General features: G+C 47.6%; 1 protein-coding gene across 12 annotated transcripts in view; it reads right to left on the bottom strand.

The window, feature by feature from the left end:
• KIAA1217 (KIAA1217 ortholog) overlaps positions 1-20,256 on the bottom strand; it is a 767,824-nt gene that overhangs the window by 250,797 nt on the left and 496,771 nt on the right. The gene's annotated exons all lie outside the window — the stretch shown is intronic.

The raw sequence follows: 20,256 nt of genomic DNA, 5'->3' as shown, positions 1-20,256 counted from the left end.
TCTCTAGTTATATAACCAGTGTGCACGCTATAAATTAGCAAGATTGTAAACGCGTTTATGCTACAGTGCCATTAACTTGCAACTTGAGGCAGAATTGGATATTTTGGCACAACGTACCAGCAGGTCCTTCCAGCCTGCATTGCCTTGCTAAGAAATTAAAGTGTGTGTTGGACACAGCACTCATTTTATATTCTTAGATGTCCCTAAGATTTAGATCATTAACTCTGAGCTAATTTGCTCTGCAGAAACTACTTTAAATAAAGTGTCTCAAATAGAAATGCAATTTAGAGATAATAAGAGTTTGTTTTTCAGACAGAACACGGTTCGCACAGTGTGCATTTTGGATAAGTTTCGGGTCATCTTTCCCTGCTGAGGGAATGTGTTGTTAATTAGACAGAGTAGATGCTGAAAAGTCTCTCTTGTGCACACAGAGAACTTCTCCTCACTGTCATAGTACAGGAAATCTTAGCAAGACACACGGCTGAACCCAGATGCCAAGCATTCCAAACGTTAATTTTGATTGCTGCACCCTTTCCCTGAGGTTTAAATTAAAGTATCCCCCATGTTGCTGAAGGGAACAGTTACACAATGAAAAACAACTGAACTTACCTGCTGAATAGAACTTTTTTTGGGGGGGGAGGGGGGTGCTCAATTTGATTGGGAAAAAAAAGAGATGCTAGTGTCTACACGGGCTCAAATCCCTCCTCCTGAGAGATGAAAAATCTCAAAATTCCCTAAAGAGCAGTGTTTAATTACTAAGTCCTTAGACATCGGTCTTGCTGTCGTTGGGCCTTCATCTATGGAAATAATTTCCTTCAAATGTCTTCCCTTTGCAGAATGCTTTGTCTCTATAAAGTTCTCCTCGCTATTTTTCTAAGCTTGTTAAAAATTTCCTTTATCAAAATATAGTTTTGTTTTGGCTGTTATTACCTCACAAAAATTGCAGAAAGTTCACTACCCTTTCTATTCCTCCTGACTTGGTTGGTCAATGTAACTAATTTTAAATAATCAAAATTGGTAAACTACTGCAAAAAGATCAGGTCTCTGAGAAATTATTGCCTCCTACCTTCCGCACACTGGTGACCCCTGCCCTCATCTTCCTGTCCCCAAGCTCATCTTGTCCACTGCATAGGATTTAAATGATCCACTTGCATCTCAGATCTCTCTGGGCCCCTCAGCTATCTCCTGGACCTCCTGCATCTATGTTGCCAGCTGCCACACGAACTTCTCTCCTTGGATGTTCTGTACAGTCTCAAACGCAGTGGCCCAGTGTGAACCCCTCAGCTCTTGTCTTCCCCTCGATGTCCCTGCTGGGCTGCACAGGCATCCTTGGCACCTCTTCCTCCCTCCTCCTTCCATCTCCTCCATTCTCCAAGCTCCTTACCTTACCTTGAACCCATCTGTTTCTCTCCACTCTCCCGGCTCCCACCTGAGTTGGACCCTCGTCCCTCACATGGCTGTTGGCCTCCCCAATCCCTGATGCCCAGCCCATCTCCACCCTGCAGTCTGTGCCCAAACCCTTCAGTGCCCCCCTGTGCCCCTCCTAGCATGGCTGCCCGGCCCTGCCACCTGCTCTCCGCTCCCTTCCAACCACCCCTGTGCTCAGGTGTCTTGGCCTCTCTCCAACCATGAGTCCAAGAGAACTAAGACCTCACTCTTCTCTTCTGGCCCCAGGCCTTGCTTACGCCCTTCCGTGAGCCTGGAGGGCTCACTTGTCTCTCAGGGCTGTGTACATGTTTCTCCCTCAGGGAGAAGTTTTCCGACCCACCACTATGGATTAGGAGCTCCTGCCATGTGTCCTGTCACGGAACTTGTCGCAGTCTCCTTGAACTCACCGGTCGCCCTGCTGTCTCCCCTGTGAGCCCTGGGTTCCTCGTCTCCTTTCTGCCTCCTCGCTGCCCACACAGTGCCCGGCCCAGGCAGGCCCCCAGCCTCACTGTGCGGGAGTGGCTGCCACATTTGGACCGATGATCTTGGGTGACAGCAATGCTGTGAGCTCTGGGTTATCCCCGGCCATTTTACAGGTGACGGTCAGCGAGATTAAAGAGCTTTCTCTACGTCACACTGCTCAGAAGTGAATTCAAAGCCAGGTCTGTGTCACTTCAAAGTCCTGAGTTATCTTAAGCTACAGACCCGGCCTCTCCCCGTAGCCTCCACACCCCAACCAGAGTTCCAGGCCTTAGGCCTCATGGGGTAATTCTAATCCGTTTTCTCCCAAGACAGTCTTTCAGGAATGAAGACTTCCCAGAAGCCGGCGTCTGGGCTGACCCTGTGGCCTGCCTGTCCTCTCCGTGCAGCCGTAACCCTGCCCGACAGCCCCCTTACACATGGCCTAAGAGGTGGCGTCGCCAGGCTTTAAAGCATCTCAACCGTGACGGCGTCCTCAGGCTGTCGAGACCTTGTGTCAACAGGCTCAGATGACAAAAGGCACAAATCCATACTGTCGCCATCCCAAAGCGTCCCCCCAAAGAGCCCCACGAGAAGCTGGAGGGCACTGCTTTGTGTTTCAGGGCACAGATTCCCTAGCCCGTGTCTGCCAGGGCTGCTGGGGCCCCTGGGCTCCTGCCTGCCCCAGATACCATGAGAAGGGGACGGGAAGAGCCCGGACAGCCATGGGCTTCTGTCTCCCAGTCACAGACCCTCCCTACTCTGGAGCCAGGCTTCCCTCCAGGAGGGGGACCCGCTGGGCCTGCTCCCTCCACCGGGTGGGGCAGCCACACCAGGGTCTGCCTCAGAAACATCCAGAAGACTGATAGTAAATTCAGCCGTCCAGAGAAAGCCTTTCCCTGAAACGGACTCAGCCTGTACTTGAAAAGCTGCCATCTTCTAATCAGGGGAGTGTCAAGACTTGGTTTGAGCAGAGCAACAATTTCCAATCTACAAAACTAAGGAAGGCACTCTAAAAAGAAGTCACATTTTTAATACTGGTTTAAAAGTTTTAGAAAAATTCAAACCCAGATTGCTACAGGATTCTCACTAATGGCTATCTCAGGAATCGCAAGGGTGCTCTCAAACCAGGCAGAACCAGGTGGAATTCTAAGTCCTTCTGTCTTTGCACTTCTGAAAAGACCGTCATTTTTCAAAGGACGCCAAAGCCGGAACGCCACGTTAGCCCACTGTTGCCTGTGCATTACGTCCAACGGCACCAGTAAGACGGATGATTGGCAAACGGCAAACTCCACCTGACTATTATTAAAATGACATGAACAACGATAGGAAATGAACAGCACTGATTTCAATGACCTTGCAGCCCAATTCAATCACGGCTTCACTAAATAACAGAAAAACCAACAGTACCCAAGCTGCTGAGGATTTGAATCAAATCCAATTTCTCTTGCACATTCTGAGCAGGACTCGGCAGAAAGAGAAGTGGTCAGAATTAGGGGAAGGAGCTTCCTCTCCCCCAAGAGTAGTTACGGCATTGCCAGGTCAGCCAGCGGGCAGCGTCTGGACAAAGCCCAGAAGGTGGACGTGGTGACCAGGACCCCACCGCAGGCTGCCCCTGCCCCTGCAACGGCAAGCCGGCTCCTTTGCAAAATTCTGTCATTAACCAAATCACATCCACTCTCCAAGTCAACAAAGCCAGAAGCATCAATTTCACCCACATCTAGCAAAGGCTTAATGGGGAAAGAAAGACACAGGAAACTGCTATGCTATTATATTTGCAAAATATAGAAAAAAATGTCTTAAAAAAAAGTAAAATGGGACTTGCAGGAACATGGGATATTTATGTGTGGCAGGTTAATTTATTTCTAACTTTATTGCAGATTAAGAATTTGACCATTTCTGATCACTGGGCTTGCATTGGAGAAACAGTACTTTCAGGGTCCTCGATAAATTGGGACGTTTTGTTAGAAATTAGTCAAATGATTATGAGTAACTCCTAAGCATAATGCATTACTTTCACTGTATGAAAAAGTGGTTACACATATTGATGACTTACAGAATGAGCTCCTCAAAACGAGGCTCTCACAGATGGACAATTTGTGTTCTTAGGGGAGTTCAGACTCAAACCTGGTCTTACTCCAAACCCTCTGCATACCCACACTGCAAAATGGATCTTTGTCTAAAGCACTATGAAATGTTACTCAAGAGCAGTGTGGTTATTTAGTCCAATTCATATTGCTTTCCAACTCTTATTTTTTATGGAAAGCTAAATTTCAACAACTGAAGTGTTGGAATAACAATGGACAAGTTCTCTAAATATAAACTAAGTGAAAGCAGCTCAACACATTGTTAACAACTTTATTGCCATTTACTTTATTTTGATGTGGGTACCACTTTGTTAAATCTATTCCCAAGTTCTTAAAGTAAGCAGTGGTTGTGTGTTCTCCCAGCCATGTCTTGGAAAGCAGTCATTACTCCCGAAAATTATCCAACAATATTGACCCCATCTGAAAACAAGCATCCATCACCTCAGACTTCTCCTGACTCAGAAGTTTCAAACGATTTCTATAAAATTAGTCATACTTCTGTGTGCTGTTAGTAATTATTCTGGTAACCGGTAGAATGCAAATTATTTCCTTATAATTTATGGGATTTCGGTCTTTGTTGTTGCTTAAGGCATTTCTAATTAATTTGTACTACACTGGAAAAGCCACTGCACCAAACACTCTCTCTGGGTGGGTTCCAGATTTTACACGTTTGGAGGATGAGCCACGTGCTCAGATGGAGACAGGGAAGGGGACACCCAAGTCTCTCTCAAGAAAACCCAGGGTTCCCACCAAGGATGTGGTGTGGGAGAATTAGACTTTGGGGAAAGCAAAGGGCTTTACGTGGGATCCTCAGTGGGTTGGGATGGTGAGCCGGGATGACAGGTTCTGCCTATCGCAGTCCTCAAGTACACCAAAAGGGAGGACGGAAAACAGCAATGGAATGAAAGTAGCAGGGGTATGTTTTGCAAGGACTCTCAGGGAATATCACTAGAAAACGGGGGAGAAAGGAAGGAATACTGCTGAATTCGATGCTTATTTTTCAAGGGTTCTTCTCTGTTCACACTTCACAAAAGGTAATGAGTCTGATCTCTTGATACGAACCAAAGGGAACTTTATCAATCTCTACACACCACTCTTCCTGTTTCTCTCCCTCGAATCGCCCCTGGGTTGGGCAAAGTGACGAGGCATCTCACATTGAAAATGTCAGCTTCTCTCGCTCATATATTCAGTGTTGCTAAAAGACCTCATAGAAGATTAACTGACTTTTAGTATTTTTCCCTCCTGAAGGCTGCTCTCCAAAGCAGTCAGCAGATCAAATGTCTAAGGGGTAGGGGGTTGTGGATTGTACCCAGTGAGCGTCCCCTGGCTCTGCTCGGGGGCCTGAGACTTGGTAGAGCGTGGAGACAAGAAAGGACTGGGGAGGGGCCAGCCTTGTGTGCAGTTTTCACCAAGGCTTTTCAAAGAAGACTTTATTCTGACAGGCATTTAGAAGAAAAAGGAAGGGAAGAATTTTTCCTCCAGGCAAATCACTCATAAAGGGGAAAAACCCCTTCAATATGATTTATTATTCATGCGGATCATAGAAGAGTGTGCGAAAACAGAGCTCTGCTGAAGTTCCGGGATGGCTGCTAACCTTGCTTTGAAACAAACAAGTAAAAAATCTCAAAGACCACTGCTAAATAAATCCACTGCTGCTTTAACAGCTATCTCCATCGGGCTGGAATGCGGGAAGATACATTCGATTTCACTAGAATTTGGCTCTTGCAATCGGTCAGCCTCGGTGTTTTATTCTCCATGATGGAGGCGCTTGGCGAAAGTAGGGCTCCCTGGAGAGTAGCTTAGGAAACTCACGCTCTTCCTCTCACTCTAAACTCATGGGAGGAAGTTTAGAGTTGAAAGAAAGTTCAGACTCATTTAGTCATTTATGCGACCTTGAACATTTTTTTCCAATAGATAAGGTGATTGAAGTAAAAAAGAAAATGAACGACCAAGGTCACACATCAAAGTAGAAATAGGACTAGGCTGTAACCGAGCCCTCCTGCCTCTTGGTCTAGGGCACCGAGCACTAACCCAGATCTGCAGCGAGCCTAAGTGACATCCACAAGAAATGGCAGTTTTCCTGGTTTCCCCCTTATCTGATTTTACCACCTAAACACACTGCCATCTTTTACAGGACCCCTGGTCAAGTGGAGAGAAGGAAGAAGGAAGGTATGCCGGTTTGGATATATTATGTCCCCCAAAACACCACGTTCTTTAATGCAATCTCGTGGGGGCAGACGTATTAGTGTTGATTAGGTTGGAACCTACTGATTGAGTGTTTCCATGGAGATGTGACTCAAGCAACTATGGGCAAGACCTTTGATTGGATTCCATGGAGGTGTTCCCCACCCATTCAGGGTGGGTCTTCATGAAATCACTGAGCCATATAAAAGAGCTGACAATCAGAAGGAACTCAGTGCTGCAGCTTAGAGAGAAACGTCCTGGGAGAAAGCCATTCTGAAACACAACCTGGGAGCAAAGGAAGAAAATGCCATCCACGTGCCTTCCCAGACAACAGAGGTGTTCCAGATGCCATTGGCCATTCTCCAGTGAAGGTACCCTACTACTGATGCCTTACCTTGGACATTTTATGGCCTTAGGACTGTAACTTTGCAACCAAAAAACCCCCTTTTATAAAAGCCAATCCGTTTCTGGTATTTTGCATAACGGCAGCATTAGCAAACCGAAACAGAAGGCATCTTCTCATCTCACTGCTAGGATCGGGTAGGGAGATACCAGCCTGTCTCTCCAGCCCAGAGACCCCTCCCGTCATATTTTTTGCTCTTGGGAGCGTTCCCCATAGCTCTTGGGAGTGTGCCTCTTGCGACCAGCCTGAAAGGGAGGGGAGAACCACAGGAACCCAGGCAGTGAGTGCTATTTTATCTTGTATGAGGCTAGCTCATGTTTTTACATGAAACCATTTTCAGTTGAAGAACCTGGGGTACAAGGAATATATAAAGATCGAGTGAGCAGTGCACAGGAGGAAAGTTTGTTAAAAGGTTTGTGTATGTACAATTTCATATCCCTATTCTTCACACCCTCAGTAATAAGCAAGTAATAAGCAAGTGGTTATGGTTAGAAATGAAATTAGCACTTGGGATCTGCAATCCCAGCCAAGACTCTGACAGTTGAATCTTCCGAATACCTATAGCCATTAAACTTCACCAGCAGTGGATGAATACGAAGCTCGAAATTTCTGAGCCCCTGACCCAAAAATATGTTCATATTTCGTCCTCCAAACGATATATTTTATGCCAGTCAAAACAGAAATTAATCCTAAAATTAAATGACATTTTTTTTAATGATTTGGCTGCCACATCGGAAAACAAAACAAAGCTTCGAAAGAGCTTTGAAAATGGAGGCAAGTACCAATTAAAGGAAAAATTCCAGGGAAAGTAAGAATGTGCTCTTTCTAATGACACTGAACCTCAGTAATTTTTTCCTTAATGATTTGAAAACTTTATGATTCTCATGGAAATCTGGCAATCTCACCCATCCCCCGGCAGCCAAATAAACAGAGAAGGGTATGGTGTGGTTTGTAGTTCAAAGACACACTGCTTTAAATGGATGGGGTGACACATGCCACTTATTAGATTACTCTTGAGCATCATCCAGAGAAAGAAATCTAAGCTACACTTCACATCACAGGAGCTTAATCCATCACCTTTATTTTCCACGTTTGCTAACTGGTAAAACGATGAAATCAAGAGATATTTCTCGTGCCATTTATCAACTGTGTACTCTATTTCAATGCGTTTGGGCACTGAAACCGCTGTTACGATGCTAGAGCCAGGGTGTGTAAGGACCCTACCTTACAGCCCATCTGTAACGGAGAACGGCCTCACCTGGGGCTGGTGAGTGGCTGAAGAGGAGCCGCTCGCAACAGAACCCACTTGTGGGCACACAGAGGCAGAAGGTACAGTGGTCAGTGTCCAAACTCACCTTCATGTCAACAACAGTCTTGGGCTTGGGTCCAGAATAATTGTTCAAATGACGAGATTTACCAAGAAATAAAAAAAAAAATTGGTATTGTCTGACAGAAAATCAAAGTTATTAAGGAAATTCTATTTTCAATCATTTTCTTTCTACAGTTAGGGAAACAAAACAGACTGGTGACCTGGGCTAACCTAGAACCAGAACTCAGCTTGGGGTTTGTTTCTCTTTCCATCGTCCACTGCCTGGTGCCCACCTGAGCTGATTTAGGGCATGGCCCTCTGCAGGTGAAGAGATGGTGGGAAGAGACTGCAAGTCCTCTTAGGGTCTCTTCCAACCACAGAACTAGTGACTTATTTAGTATTTTACATAGCATGGAGCCTCATCTTGGGGTGTGGGGTTTGGACCTGCATGCTGATTTGATTTCTTGATCCTCTGTGATTCCTAGAAGTGCCCCTGGATAAATATCTGCATTGTTTGAACGTTTCACAGAACTTCTTGAGATAACTACACATATTCTGTGGAGGCGGGTTGCCCAACTCACAAACCAAGGGCCCACTGTCCCAGAGCAACATTTCTCAGAGAGAAAACCAACCCCACGCTTTCCTCCTTCAGCCCCGAGTGAGTGGGTGCCCACATCCAAATATTAGCCTTTCGGTTTCTGCCAAAGTAGAACTTGCTGTATGCTTTCTCAGTGAAATGTTTAAAGCAATCATTTTTTAAATGGACAAATCTTGGCAGGAGGTTAGCAAGTCAATTAACTGGCAGGCAGAAAGTGGAGTGCGGTTTTACACCCAATTTTAAATATAATTTCAAATATAACAGGTTGGAGATATACTGTGCATGGGGCACTGTTAGTTTGCCCAGCTTTGCGAAAATCGAATATAAGGGATCTGACCTTTCTACCCAAATGATCTCAGGAGTGATGTTGATTCGCATCAGAAGCCTTTCCTGTTCAAGGAGAGTGTTCTTTCTTTTTTTAGTAGCAGCTCCCCTAGTTAGTCTAAGTGCACAGCTGATTAACTGCTAGAGAAGGGCGCTTTAGGGCAGGAAAACACTTACAGGCCTAGCTACCAGGGCCAATTACAGAGTAATCAGAAAGTACACCCATTGCTTTAATTAAAAGTAAGATAATGGGAAATGTGATTTGATTTATGGAACTTCAACCCACACCCAAATATCAAGACAGCATCTATTGCGGACCGTAGGCAAACCATGTGGCAATATAAGCAGACTATCCAGTTGTTTCTAAATGCACATGTTTTAAACATGATGTGCTGTTAGGAAAGCCTAGATGAAAAGAAAGCATGTTTGCTCAGATTGGCACTTTCCCTCCCTTTAGAGGATTATGACTCATATTAAGCAATAATTACAAAAATGATTTCACTTTTTCTGAAAAAACATATTCAGCTAGATTAACACTCCGACATTCCTTGAGGATAAATTCAGGTATCTCCCGCCCCCTGAAGTCCTTCCTGATTCCCTCATGTTGGGAGAACTGCTTCCTCGTGGGATTCGCATAAAGCATTGCTCATACTCCCCAGTGAGTATTTATTTCTTCAGGTCTGTATCAATGAGCGTTGGCAAGTATCTGCCCTAGACTGGAGCTCCTTGAAGTCACAAATGCTCTTTATGCATCTTTAGGTTCCTAGCAGATACCTTGGTTCTTAGTTGACGCTTAATTAAATTTATTTAAATACATTTATGGAGAAGATGAAAAGCATACAGTTATTTTCAAAACTCAGTCTCATAATAAAAAACTGACAAACTTCCACTCCAAGCTTTTCACCTTCAATTTTAGCTAAAAGCCTGCTGGCAACACCATTCTGGCAAATTCAATGGTAGCTCCGTGGATGCTTGTCACCTGGCCACAGGTGGAGTTGACACTGAGTAGTACAATGGTCCAAAGGAATTTTGGTGGGAAAAGAGAAAAGATGGAGCATTTGGACAACCATGAAAAGTGATCATTCCCCCCAGATACTGAGAGAGCTGGGATGCAGTATACGTTGGCCTCCAATATTCTGTATAAAACCAAGCATCTTTCTGTCCTCTTCCTTTGGAATTTTATTCTTTCTCCTTCCCTCCTCTACAGATGACTCCTAGAGTTCTTTGATTTCCTTTATGGCTTCAGCTATCAACTATCCAGGCTTCCCCAACTCCTCGCCCCAGCCCAGATAATGTTTTGTCCTGTTAAGCACTCCTTTCTTTTTCCTAGCACACGCCACACTTGTCATTGTTGGCTTCTTTTAATATCTTCTCCTCCCCCCCCCACCCCCTGCCCCAGGCTGCCACTTACATTCAGACAGAAACTTTGTCCCTTGGTCCCTGCCCCGTGCCCCTTGCCTAGCGTGACACCCAGGACAAAATCTATACTGATACATTCATTCAGTAAATGGAGGGGAAAAGGTCAGAGGGAGAAGAGAAGATGCTGACAGAAAGACAGGAGGGACAAAGACTTTAAGACAGGAAAGGGATGGCTGTGGCTCGCTGGCCAAGGTCTCCTTCAGCCTCCACTCTTCCAGCCGAGAGCCTCATCTAGAGGGAGGAGCCCGTTCAGAGGATGTGTTGGATAAGGAAGGCAAGAGTGAAGACGGAAAGCTGAGCGGAAGGCTGAGTGTCCTTGTATGGGACAACACAGGCGGTTCTGGGAGTAAAGATAGTGGATGAAGCTTATAGCGCAGCTCAGTTATAAAACATATATTTTTTAATTCTCTAAAGGACCACACATGTGCATGGTGGCAGTATCAAAAGGATTACTGTTTGACCTGAAGCCATTTGGAAGACCAATTTTTGCATTCCTGTGGTCACAGATACGAGATCTTCAAGACCAAACAAATGACGTCTGTGAAGCCGCAGGCCCAACGCCGTGCTAAGTCCTAGTTAAATTAACTAAAGAACGATTTCCCTGCTCTTTACAAATAGCTAGCCTGAAACAAACCTTTGAAGAAAAAGAAGGAGGCACGTTGTCCCCCACAGTTCAGTGATTTCCTGGAATGTTTTGTGCAACTCCCTTTGTGTATGCGCTCCCCCCTCCCCTCCTTTTTTATTTTTAACTGCAGAGCTGGTTTTACCAGCTCGACACATTGTCACAGACTGCACCTTTCATCTCCTTACCCAACTGGGCCTGTCCGCTGATAAAATCTGAACCTGTCTGCTTTTGTCTCCTCTTGCCCACCCCTTGCCCAAACTGCCATTTGGGTAAGCACTCACTGGCAGACGGTGTTAGAAGTCATCTTTTTCCTGTCCCTCTGTTTTAGACATACAGTAAAAATAAAGGAAGACTGATGTCGAGCTCTCTGAACACAGTTTTGACCTTTATTCTAGACATTCTACCAGCCTGTTCGCCTCAGCCAGCGAAAGTAAAACCATGCTGCGTTCGTATGGATTAGGGGTGTATGAATGATACAGTACAGCTAGCATTAAATCTGCAATTACATTACAGAAGTTTAAATGCTCCTCCCTCTGCAAAAAAAATTTTTTTTTCATAATAAAAAAGTTAGAGGCCTCTCACAACAGGAAATGTAAACACAACTCCACTCAATCTGGTGAGGCCAGTCAGGAACAGAGCCGATCTCAGAAAGAAGGAGCTCTTTGGACCCAAGAAATTCAACGCTTAGTGGTGAGTCTCCCAGACACACAGGGAAGTAAACAGCGGCTCTCTCTTTGGCTGGAAAAGAAGGTATTCCGGGGTTAAGAGGCATCCAGATGAGCCAGAGATGGCAGCAGGGCAGAGGTGGGCAAGCTCAGGCCTTTGAGGTCCCAGAGATCCTTCTGGAGGACATCGGGACACACTCACGTTCTCCTGCGGGGACAGACACCGAGGTGGGGACGAGGCGACAGCTCGGGGTGGGACAGCAGAGTGGCCCAAGCCTCTGTTTTCAAGCATTTTGCACACTGCCAATTCCAAGCCACCTGCATCCAGACGCCTCGCAGCCACTCGGGAACGAGGGGAGGACTGGGTCATCGTTATGGAAGGACAACTGGACAATTTATAAACAGATGGGATTCCACTGGGTGTATTTACACAAGCACAGAGAGAGGAGGGAAGGAGGAAAGGGAAAGAAATGGGAGCAGGAAGAGGCTGGCAGAGTGTGCAGGCTCTGAGAAGAGTGCCAGCATGCATTTGCACACTTGCACACTCACGCACTTGCACGGCTCCAGCTGTGTCTGGGACAGGGAGTCGGAAGTCAACAGCCTCAGGTGGACGACCCCCAGGCAACGCAAGGCCCCGTCAGACACCCAGGTGAAGGGTGTGACTCTTCACGCCAGTGGGCCTTGGCCAGATATGAAAGTTACTGAACGGGGCTTTTCCAACAGCACTTTTATAAGGACTTTTATCATTAAGGATCCTCAGGGGGACTCCCACTTTACAATGTTCACTCCTTAAGACAGATAACTGCCGAACCTCTAAAACAGCAACAACCTATCTACCTAACTGGGTGACAGGTGCCAAGCGTTGACCGCTTAAGGCTCCCGAGACTTGATCGACCAATATTTAGCCTCGACGCCCTTGTCTTCGCATGTGGTGCTCTGTGCACACATGAAATGACGTCTGATTCACCCTTACAGCATTCCTTCGGAAACTTCTGGGCAATGAACATATCACCTTTAGCCTTCTCTTCAATATAACCCCAATTCCTTTAACCTTTCCATGGCTTTGACCATTTTTGTCACCTTTTCCTCCCTGAATCCTCTGTGAAAACTGAAATGGGGCTGAATTCTGTGACAGAGATCCATAAATTACAGTGATCCTTGTACGTCGATTTTTTTCCTAGCTGGCAGCTCAGCAAATATCCTTTCCGTGCCAAATGCCTGGTAGCAGGGACCCCAACAGTGAAGTTGAAGAAATCCCCCACCCTGTGTATTCTGGGAACAACATACTGCAAAGAACCATCCCTCAGCACATGACCAAAGACGCACGGATGCCCCGTTTACCTGCGACAAGATCAGACCCAGACCCAACACGCTCTCATTCTTTGCCTCAAAAATGATCAGCTGCACTGCTTGTGCCCACTCATCTATAGGAACAAAATGCTCGGGAACCAAACGTTTGTTAAGCTTCTGTCCTTCCTCCAGACCCCTGAATTCAAGGGTGCCCCCCCAAAAACAGGCTGCCCCTGCACCCAGCATTCTCAGATCACTGTCTCATCACGCCAGCCTTCCTCCCACCTCCCACACCCAGTTCTCTCCTCTCCGCACAAGAGAAACCTTTCTGCCAACCCTGGCGAGGCCTGCAGACCATGCGGTCAGAGCGGAGAGCATTGCCCGCTCTCCCCACTGCAACAGCCCCCCTCGAACAGCCCTCTCCCCCCTTGCAGGAATCCTCTGGAATAAAGCCTCTCCCTACCAGGTCTGGATTTGTTTCTGATCTGACACCACCACAGGCGTTTCTTCTTCAGCTTGTCACAACCCCCAGGCAGCCCTAACTCAGTGAAGCCCTCCCTCCAGAGCCCGTCCCCTCAGGGCAGAATCATGCTCCCCCACCGCACCTCAGCCACCCCCAGAATCCCACCCCCAGCCTTCACCATCAGCCTGGGAGAGACGCACTCGCCAAGCTCCTAGCACAGAATTAGAACCCAGGACCTGTTTCCCATGGACGCAATGGAAAAAATCACAATGGTGAAATGGCCATGATTTGGAAGGCAGGTGTCAAATTCCATACAAGTAGTTTAGGAGGCACAACCTTTACAGCCAAGAGCAGTCAGTCACCTGGAGAAGTATATATATATATACATGCAATGGCAGAGAGGTATTGATCTGTAACAGATATGAGGTATTGACCACTGCCCAGAATTCACAGCAACTATTTACTCCTTATGGCCCTGTTTCAGGGTCTCACCTGGAAGGAGGTCTTTTCCCGTGAATCTCCAACACTCTCAAGCTACTACTACATCACCTCCTCCTCCCGTCCTGGAATCCAGGTAAGGAACAGGCACCTCAACTCATAGGAAAGAACATTCTAGTACTTTCCAGTTTCCGTCAAGACCAGAAGAAAGCTGTGTACTCTAGGTAGATCTGTTTTTAGACTATTTTATATCTCAAAACTGTCTTTTAAAACATGCTGGTGTTTCTCAGCATGTAATTTATGATATAATTTGCATGTGAAAATGGCATGATTGGCCCTATCTGGATCAGGAACGCTTTGCGTTTTGTTCCTAATGGTATGCCCACGGTCAGAGGCTCCCGGACCCCTTTCAGAGAGACTTTCTAAGGGACCCACACCAAACATACTGCAGGAAGGATCACTGCCCATTTTTGCACCCCCTTCCTAATCCTTCAAAGAGATCACACTCAACTCCCATTTTCCTAGCTCATGTGCAAAACCCACGCTTACAATTCTACACCGGGAGTGCTGAGATCTCAATTCTCTCCCTTCCTTCTTGGGTTCTCACAACTAAGGCTTAAACCTTTGTGTTTTCTCGACAGGGTGAGAAAAACAAACCCGAGGTAGGCCCCCCACAGTTTTCTACAGGGGACAGATTTGCGGGGCCAGGTTTTAAGCCATGGGAAAAATCCAAATTTAGACACCTGAGCTCTGTTTGGCAACTGAGCCCAAACACAGGAGCAGGATGGGCTGGCCTTAGGAATCCAGTTTTTGACATCCCAGGATCCAGTTTCACAGGAAAAAGGATTTCAACTCCTGTGTGCTGGGGGTTGGGCCGAGGGGCCTGGGAAGGAAGAGGAGGTGGGTCTGCTTTTCCTGTCCCCTCCTCCTCTTCCTCCAGCTGGGAGAGAAGCAGGGGGAGGGAAGTGGGGGCCTAAGGTCAGGCAGTTGGGGTTGGGACCCCAGCAGGATGCCCAGGAGCCGGCCAGCTCCAAGTCTGCAGGCTCCCGGAGTGAGGATGTGGGGAAAACACAGTCTCCCTCCAGGACTCTCCAGATCAGACGCCTGAACCGGGCCCACCGACAGCACCACGGATTTAAGACAAAGTTCATATTAGGGCAATTCCAGGTGATTCTGCAAACCTCCTTTCAGTGAGGAGAAGACCACAAGAAACTGCCAGGTTTTAAGTTGCAGAAACCTGTTCTCTCATTTTCCTATTTAAAGGAAGGCTCACAAACACAGATACCCAGACAAATCATTCTATTTCTAAAAAAACACTTCTGTCGCCCGCCACCGGAGTCTCTGGATTCGGCTGGAATCTCATCACAGTCGAACAGTGTGAAAGCAGCTTAACTCCCCACACATGCAATGCTGTGAGCTCAGACAGAAGTTAGTCTCCGCTGAGCCACCCCTGAGCCCGGGGCTTTGAGGGGAGATGGCTTGCTGGAAAAAGCTATCACTTCCGTGCTGATGCTGTGCCGATAAGCGTCCCCAGATTCATTAAAACATGAGCCCCAGATGGAAGTGAATCGCTGCTGGTGCTCTGCGCCCACTCGGGCTGGCTCTGCTAGAAGCCACTGGAAAGCTCAGCCTTGGCAGACGGGGCTCCCACAAACACCAGCCCTGCTTCTCGGCCTGAATCTGTAGGAAATCTGCTTTCAGGGACTCAACCTTTTGCTTAGGCCTAAATTGGCTCAGATTTTCAAACCCAGTCAGGATTTCAAATATCCTGTCCCATTGTGTGTGTGTATTTATGTGCATGTGTATATATAGGTATATGCTTGTAAGTGCATGTTTGCATGTGTGTGCATGTTTGCATGTGTGTGCATGTATATTTATGTGCATGTGTGTATGTGCATGCGTGGACACGTGTGCATGTTTGTGCGTATGTTTATGTATATTTATGTGCATGTGTGTATGTGCATGCGTGGACACGTGTACATGTGTATGCATGTGTGTATGTATGAATTCACATATGCATGTGTATATGTGTGCTGCATATGTGTCTCCACATTTGGAGTCCAGAGAACACAAAATTCCCCCTTTCTCCGGCATCCCTGCCCCCTTCCCCATCGGACTGTGTGGCACGTGACATTCGTAACGGATATCATGTGTCGTCATGCACAGTGTGGGTGACCATGTCACCCAGAGGGGCACAACTCAGGTGCCACGTGCAGCCTTGAGTGGCCCACAGAGGACAAGAAGGAAGAACAGTCAGGAGGGGCCAGACCAGGTCTGGGCTTGACAGAAGTCAGGGCCTTGCAGGCAGGGGACGCAGAGGGGGCATGTCCGACTCGCTGGGCACTCCTGAAGTTATCCCGCTGTGTCCATATCCTTCTGCCTTTCCACATGGTCACTAGCTGGGGGAAAACTGTTCTCAGGAAGCCCGAGTCCCACTCACAGATCTTTTACTATTTGCTGGGGTGACGTGGGAAAGACCTCGGGTTCCCCGGCCTCCACGCCCTCTTCAGCTGGCACATGACGGTGGGTGCACCTGTTATTCTGATTCTCAGATCAAGGATGGGAAGACTTAAGTGGGCGAGGGTCTCTAGGGTCAAAGGGAGAGAAAGAATGAGAAGGGGGAGGCGGGAGGGTCCCGCCCCAGGTCTGGGCTATGCTCAGGTGTCTGGCGAATCCCAAGAGCCCTCTTGGGTCAGCTCAGGGACTTCCCAAGCGGCCGAGTCCCCCTTCGGTCCCCTGCGCCACCTCCTCCCTCAAAAGAGAGCTTGGTGCGTCTCGCCAGCCACCTCCGTAACAAGTGAGAGCTTCCTTCTGATTTCCTCATATGCCAACGTTTTAAAAGGCGTTGGAACACCTGAGCGAGACAGAAGGGCCCAAAATAGAGTGCTCGCAAACCCTGCGTCCTGGGAGGACACGTCACGCCATCTTACGGGAAAAAGTGGTTTCCTCATCTTATCGGTTCCATCCATTGATAGGGACCCAAACTTCTTTGCTCTTCTCTGTCTGAAATGTCTTGTTTTCTGTTCCTAAGCCCCAGTTCAGAAGCAGCTGCGTGTGTTGGAAAGAACTCTTAACCAAGGGAGAGCGTGAAGGGGAGGAAAGCAGCTTTTCTGGTTTCCGGTTTTCTCGGCTTTGTGACATTTTCAAATCAGGACCCCACAGACTCCTCTTTATTGCAGTCCGGGCGGTTAAGGAGGTTCCACCTTACTCAGAAACCTTCTGTATAATCAAAGGAAAATGCTTCCTGCCTTTGTACAGAAAATTAAAGACATTTTTCAGAGTAAAGAAAAGCAATTTAATTTTCATTTCCTTGCCGCCATCTAAATGACCAGCCTGTTTTTTTCCCTCCCAGGGCCCTATTATGCATCTTATTCTGCAGTCATTCTCCAAGGACACATCATCTCATACCTCGGCCCCCTCGCCTTCTGCGTCCAGCTCGGCATCCCCCTCACCTCAGTGGTCCAAACAAACGTGCTGGGCTGTGGGCTCAGCCTCCAAGACCAATCCAACAGCACCACCGGAACCAAAATGTTTGACTTCTCCAACACGAAGCAAAACTACAACAAAAGTTCCATTAAAATTTGCCAATAGTTCCATTAAAATTTGAAACCCATGCTTTTTGAAAGCACAGTTAGTTCCTTCAGGAAATCCCCCCCCCCATTCTTTTCCTACATTAAACTCAGTAACTGTTAAACCTCCGTACACTCCTGAGGTTTCTCTGCGAAACATCTTAATTCTGGCCAAGGGAAGTCAGGCACATGAAACGAGAGATCAGACGCAAACACCCATGAAATGAATTCCTGTTTTAGGGCCTTTCATTTTTGAAGTTTTCCCTTTTTCTTTCTGTGGGTTTCAGCCCGAGTCCCTGTCCTGCCTGTGCTGTCTGAAAATGTTTCCCTCGTGGAAAGCAGGTTGGTGAACCTCTGCAGCCGTGGGAAAGGCTGAGCCACCCTGCCCAAGCCCCAGGACGGTCCTAGGGGGCCCGGCAGATCCCCAGTAACTGGTGCAGGGTTTAAGTCATGCAGGGACAGGCCGGGACATGCCGAGCCTCATCCGCACTCAGGAAAGCTGTACCTGGCAGTTCAGAAGCAGCTGCATGTGCTGGAAGGAGCACTTAACCAAAGGGAGAGGCTGAAGGAGAGAAAGCAGCTTTTCTGGTTTTTGGATTTCTTGACTTTGTGACATTTTCAGATCAGGACCTTGCAGACTCCTCATTATTTCAGAGTCCGGCCAAGTAACGAGGGTTCCACCTTACCCAGAAACCTTCTATATAATCAAAGAAAAATGCTTCCTGCCTTTGTACAGAAAATTAAAGACATTTTTCAGATTAAAGCAAAGCAATTGCATTATCATTAAGCGGGGTCTACCTCCCGTAGACAAATCAGTCTCGACTTTGGAAGCATAATTGAACCCACCGGCCTCTCTGGCTGTCGCTCGGCAATCAGCGGTCCAGAGAGGTCCCTCCCAGGTGAGCCCAGGTAGTCAGGAACCAGCCCACAAAGCATTTCCGAGAGCCCGGAAGGGCAGCCACCCCCCCAGAACTGAGCCACGCCTGTACCTCGCTCCTGTCTGGCACACGACAGGGTCCCCGACAGCAGAAACATGCGATGCCTTTTTCCATCCAGGCCCTTTCTACGGGAGGTCGACCTGTCGGCTCCATATCCAAATCCACGAGCTGGGTATCAGCTGGGCCTTCAACTTCAGCAGGGCAGCCAAAGGCCCGGCGCCCCAGTGGCAGGACCCTGCCCCTCCACCCTCAGAGCACCCTGCCCTGGGCCCATCTTCCAGCAAGCCGGCCAGAGAACCTCTTGCAGACCAAGGCACAGGATTTGCAGTGTGATTCATGGATAGAAAATACCGGTTTTTCATGGCTACGCAAAGGCAGCCTGGGTGGGGTTTAGGTAAATCCGGATGTGGGCACCAAAAATGAGAGTGAGAATGGGTCTCTTTTCCAAAGTTCTCAGCCGGCTCAGCCCATCACCATTGATTAAAGAAACTGCAAGTGCACAATGGAGAGGGAAGGGCCTTCTGGATAACATCATGTGCAAGTGGGGTTAAAGCACACGCAGTTTCAAATTAGGATCAGAGCTTTACTGAATTCTAAGCCCACATTTCACATAGAAATAGCTTTATCACATCTCTGCAATTGCGGTAGCTTGGAGCCATGTAGCCCACAAAAACATGTTCTTAAACTAATCCATTCCCATGGGTGTAGTCCTACTATAAATAGGATCTTGAAGATGTTACCTCAGTTAAGGTGTGGCCCAAATGAATCAGGGTGGGCTTTAATCCAGATTACTGGAGATGTTTATGAGCAGAGTGAAAGTCAGATGGAGAGAGACGCCACAGGGAAGAGCCGGAAGCCAGGAGTCAACAGAACCGAGAATCCAGGAGAGGCCACCATGCGTGTTGCCACATAATGGAAAATCCAAGGACCAAGGCTGCCAGCCAGCCCCAGACCGCCGAGTCTTCTGGGAGAAAGCATCATCAAGGTGATCTGCCAAGCCTCAAAACCATGAGCCCATAAATTCCCATTGTTTAAGCCAACCCACCGCATGGTAGTTTGGCAGCTAAGACGCTAGAACAGCCATCATGTGGCAAAATCCAAATTGCCAACGGTCTCAACACCAGTGTTCTGTCAAACTGCAGTCATGGCAGGTTGCTTCCTCTGTGGCCGTATCTGCCTCCAAACCATGCCAGGTCGGAATGTACAGAACAACAGAATAAACAGACCCAGGGCTGGCCCCAAGGGGCTCGAGGTTTACCCAGTTCACTCACTTCTGAGGCTCAGCTTCCTCACCTGTAAACAAGGGAGCCGAACGAAACCTACTTCCCAGCATTTCCATCCTTTTTAAGAACAAGCCCGAACTGAACAGTGCCCACGGTTAAAGATGCTTGTGGACACACGTCTGCACGTCTGTCCAGCCAACATTCACTGGTGTGTTCCGAGGGCCCGGGCTGAGCCAGGCGTCCGGGGGAGCTGAGTCAGCCAATGAGGAAGCTAAGGCTTCCACTGCTGAGAACGTCTTGGTTTAAAGTGACCACTGTAAACAAAGTAAAACAAAACAAACAAAAAGACTCCCTGAGTCAGACTGAACTATGTATTAGTGATTTTTTTTTTTTAGTTAGGAGCAGATAAAAAGGCAAAGGTTAAAAGTATCACAGCATCACTGGAAAACTCCAAACTCAGGGACAAATGAAGCACATGTCCCACTTCAGACATTACTGAATCAAACTATTCCTTTTTCTATGATCGAGAGAAACACTGTAGTGATCTAGGAGTGGGCACTCAATGTGAGAGCGCCAACTAAAGTGCTGAGAACAGGGAAAGAGAACCTATTTCGGCTTCTGGAAGGTGCTTCTGGACATGGGCTGGGACCCTGGACAGCAGGTCACAGATCCCTCAGGATTTCCATCCTTTTTAAACTGTAAACTGCCTGGATGGGGCAGGGTGTAGGGTCCTGGAGTTCAAGAGGTCCCTCTGGGGTTGGCCACAGAGACAGGGAGGCAGGCTTAGTTAAAAGCCCCCAACTCCCACCCATCCACCCAAGCAACCAAAGGGGC

The sequence above is a fragment of the Choloepus didactylus genome, chromosome 5 (genome assembly GCF_015220235.1).
Source record: "Choloepus didactylus isolate mChoDid1 chromosome 5, mChoDid1.pri, whole genome shotgun sequence".
Lineage (NCBI taxonomy): Eukaryota > Metazoa > Chordata > Mammalia > Pilosa > Megalonychidae > Choloepus > Choloepus didactylus.
This window is presented reverse-complemented; position numbering and strand designations above follow the sequence as displayed.